Genomic DNA, 4,473 nt, shown 5'->3' with positions numbered 1-4,473 from the left:
GACCCCCCCTTCCCAGCAGTAGGGCGAGGGCGGCTGCGGCAGCGAGATCCCCGTGGAGAGCCAGGAGGCCACCTGTGCCTGACCAGCCACCCGTGTTCCCCCCATGCCCCGGCACCCCCTCCTCCCCTCTCCCCCTGGATCCCTGCTCCCCAGTCCCCTGCAGCACAGTGTCCGGGCAGCCTCTGGCGAGGGTGACGGGTGCCGCTCGGGGGGACAGCAGCACCCACCACCCCCTCTCCCAGGGGGATCAGCTGAGAACCAGGGCACACGCACTGGGCACACGCACTGGGCACACGCACCGGGCACCAGGCCACCACCCCTGAGGGCTTGTAGCAGTCTGAGGTGCCAGTAGAGATTCTGTGCCCCTGGGCCGAGCGGAATGGATGTCCTCATGAAGGTTGGTTGTTTGCGCTGAATCCCTCGGATGGGACATTTCTGACAATAGCAAAAAAAGGGCCCTTTTTTCTCTAAAATTGAGGTGGAATCCTGTAGCCCTGTGTCTTTTCCTCCTCTGTGGGTTATTTTTTGGGGGGGTTGTTTGTTTGTTTGTTTTTTAAAACTACATCTCTGCAAAGGACCCGTGTCCAGCAGCGGAGCTTGAGGGCACGTCCTGAGAAACACAAACTGTCCACGTGTCTTGAACATTGGTTTTGGGGCTTGGTTGTTGGTTTTGTTTTGGTTTACTTTTTTTTTTTTCTTTTTTTCCAAAGAGAATTTGTGCTTTTACTTGTCAGACCTGAGGAATAAAACCCAATGGATGTTCTTAGCCTCCGTGTGTCTCAGTAGAGCCTGGGGGCCGGGTGTGGGGCTGCAGGAGGGCCCTGGGGAGGAGGGGGGAATGTCACCATGTGGCACCTCTTAGCCCAGCATGGGGTCATCCTCACAGGGGACAGGAGAAGAGAGATGTGTAGGGTAGGTTGCACTGATGGGCAGCTGCAGCATTTGCTTGGTTTTTTTCTGCATCCTGTGAATACTGAGTCCCAGCTTCACGGTGCTGGGGAGGCACTGAGCCTGGTGAGGACCATGGGCTCATCCTTTCATTACCCCCTTGAGGGCTTGCAAATGGTTCTCCTGCCTGGGCATGCTAAATCAGGCACTGAACTGGGAAAGTTGGATTTGCACCATCTCCCTTTCCATTTCACCCTGCCAGATCCTCACTGACAGCTTCACAGGGAACTTCCCAGCTAATTCCAGCAAATGGTTTCTTCTGGGGTCTGGAAACAGCCTTAAAACTGTTTCCAGGGGGAAAGCACCAGGTAAGATTCATAAACATGCTGCAATGCCCAGGGCTGGCAGGGCAGAGGTGCCAATGGGCAGGAGTTTTCCATCCATCTGTGCGACACCTGGGCTGGGCACCCAGTTTTCCATATCACCAGGTCCTTGGAGTTAAAAATACAACCTCACATGCTCTGCTCTGGCTCATTTGGGATGTGGTTGCCAACAACAGCCCACCACATGCTGTAAACCCCAGCCCAGGTGCTTGGGGGCCACCCTGGTACCCACAGTCCAGGTCACAGAGGGGAGCTTGGGGGATCTCGCCCTTCATTTATATATTATATTTAATAGTTATTACAGGTTGTGGACAACACCCCAACACTGGTCAGCAGGAGGCAGCCCCAGGCTCAGCCACAACAGCTCTGCCAGGGGCAGCTGTGAGCACAGCAATTTTTATGAATAAAATATAACTCCTGAAATGTAACACCCACCCCAGGATGGAGAACAAAAAAGTCATGAGTCACAGCTCCTGCCCTGTGTCCTTGTGCCACTCGGAGCCCTCATGCCCCATGGCTGACACCTCTCCAGCACAAAACACCCCTCCTCTTCCTCACCCTTTCAAAGAATTTATTAATTTTTTTCAGTCTTTTTAAAAAAACACCCCTGGCCTCTCTGCCTCCTGCAGCCAGAGGCTACACTTGACCCCCCAGCAGCCCTGACCCTGGCTGGGCTGTGGGCTCCAGGGACCATCTGTGGCCCCACAGGGCATGTGGGGGGGATTGGCCACAGCTGAGCTCTGCTCCCACCCTTGAGGGGATGGGCAGGTCCCCGGGCTGCAGCTGCACTAGCCCTGGGGCCAAGTGAGCCCCAGGCTCAGGGAAGAGCTGCTGCAGTTGAGTGACAGCTCCTGGTGGCAGCTCCTGGCTCTCCTGCTGATCATAGAATCATAGAGCTATTCAGGTTGGAAAAACCCCTTGGGATCACCAAGTCCAACCATCATCCCTACTCCATAAAGTTCTCCCCTATATCCACCAACACCACATCCAAACCACCCTTAAACACATACAGGGATGGTGACTCCACCACCTCCCTGGGCAGCCTATTCCAGTGTCTAACCACTCTTTCTGTGAAAAAACCCTTCCTAATGTCCAGTCTAAACCTGCCCTGGTGCAGCTTGAAGTCCTTCCCTCTTGTTCTGTCACACCTGTGAGAAGAGACCAGCACCAACCTCTTTACACTGCAGTTCAGGGGAGAAAGATTTAATCACTTTCAGGTTTATTTGGTTCTGCTTTCTGATGAATTCCTTAGTAACATCTTCCAACAGTCTTTGTAAGATGCATTAAGCAGTAATTTCTTAATGGCTGAGGTTGGCATCAGCAATTAGCACCAAGGACCTCTCACACCAGCCAGCGGCGTCTGAAGCTGCTGGGTTGTCTGGAGTATCAAACACTAATGAAATAATTGTAAGTGGATATCTGCTCTTCTCTTCTTTTCTTTTTTTTTTCTTTTTTTTTTCTTTTTTTTTTTTTTTTTAAGTATGACTTGATTATTGAAGGGAAGGAGGTTTTTAAAAAGGAGCCATCCCTGCTGATGTGGAGGCAGAAAAATAAGGGTGTTTGTGCATCGGCCTCCATGTCTGAGGAGAGTGGGGTGGGAAAATGTGTGCTCCTGGGGTCCCAGGGCCAGCAGGGAGCAGGAGCTGTTTGCTCATCCTCAGCCTGCCCATGAGGTAATGGCTTGAAGTCCTCAGAGCTGTGACACCACACTGTGATGGCCACTTGGCCAATTACATAAAATGTCATGGGTTTCCAGGAATGACACTGCATGGGGTGGTGTCACAACACATGATGGTTTACAGCTTCATACCAGCTGTAACTGGGAGGTGCTGAGGGCAGGACGAGGCCTTGGGTAAGGACCCTCCTGGCAGGGAGGAGCAAGGTCCCTGCAGGTTCAACCTCAGGCTGGCTGAGGGGGCTGGGGACACACTGAGACCCCAGGCTGTGCATTTTGGGACCCTCTCATGCACAGGGTGAGCAACTTGCCTTGCACAGGGCACCCCAGCCACAGCAGCACCACAGCACTACTGGCCCTCTCCAAGTCACTCAGAGGCTGGTGCTCCCTTGTTTTTCCTTCTGGAGCAGCATGAGACTTATCAATATCCACATCATTCAAAGCCGAATTATTTTTACTGCTGAAAGAGGTGGAGGAACCATCCTAATCAAGCCTCTCAAGTCCTGCTGCCAGCACGGGCTCTGCCCCAGGAGGGGAAGGGAGCAGGTGTTGGAAAAATTTTATTATTTCCTTTCTAAAAAGTCAGTTCTGGTAAAATAAACAATGGCATCTGAAAGAGGCAGGTGTAATTAAGCAGTTGGATCCTTGGCAATTAGCATTAGGCTCTTTGTTGCCACTGGTGCCAGCACGTGGCCGGGCAGCAGCTGGAGCAGGGAGCAGGGATACTGGGACTGAGCTGGGAGATCCACCAGCTCTTGGAAGCATCTCAGGACCATGAGCTTGCAAGCTCAGCTCTAAGCCCCACCAAAGCTCTCCGGGGCAGCTGGAAGAAGATGCAAGTGTTTTGTGCTTCCATTTTGTTTTGGGAAAGGTTTTTCCAGCTTCTTGGTTGATCCCTCCTGCAGCACAAGCTGGTGATTCCCAGTGCTGCAGCTGGGATGGGCTGATGGGGAGGACTTGGGGCTGGGAACACAAGTGCTGTGAGATAAGGGGGCTGAGTCATGGGAAACCAGCCTTGGGGGCCTGTGGCAGCAGAAGTGATAAGGAGAAGGTCACCTGAGCCCTGGAAGAGCTTTTCAGCAGCTCAGGGGCAGGACATTTGGCTCTCAGGAATTGAATAAACCTCTTGGCCGTGTCCTGCTGCCCATCCTGAGCTGCTGACGAAGCCATGGGACCTCCACCAGCCCCTGGCAAGGCTGGAGCAGGGGCACAGGCAGTTTGTCTGGTTTAAACCCCACCCGGGCCAGGCTGGGTGAGCACGTGGCTCCCAGCCTGTCCCAGAGGATTTATTTTCCTAAAATGGAAGTAAAAGCCGAAATGATTTATTTTGGTTGGCAGCATGCAGAGCAGGGTAAATAATCCACAAGAAGTTCCAGATCTGTCCAGATAAAGCAGGCATGTCCAGAGGCCCTGTTCTACTCCTAGAAGAGCTGGGTTGGTCTGATTTTCTCACTCAGCCCCAGCATGTGCCTGGGTAGAGGCCAAGGCTGGCACAGCAGCTCCCAAAGCTGTGTCCAACCTGGGCTG

The sequence above is a fragment of the Chaetura pelagica genome, unplaced genomic scaffold (assembly GCF_000747805.2).
Source record: "Chaetura pelagica isolate M959 unplaced genomic scaffold, ChaPel_1.0 scaffold249, whole genome shotgun sequence".
Lineage (NCBI taxonomy): Eukaryota > Metazoa > Chordata > Aves > Apodiformes > Apodidae > Chaetura > Chaetura pelagica.
This window is presented reverse-complemented; position numbering follows the sequence as displayed.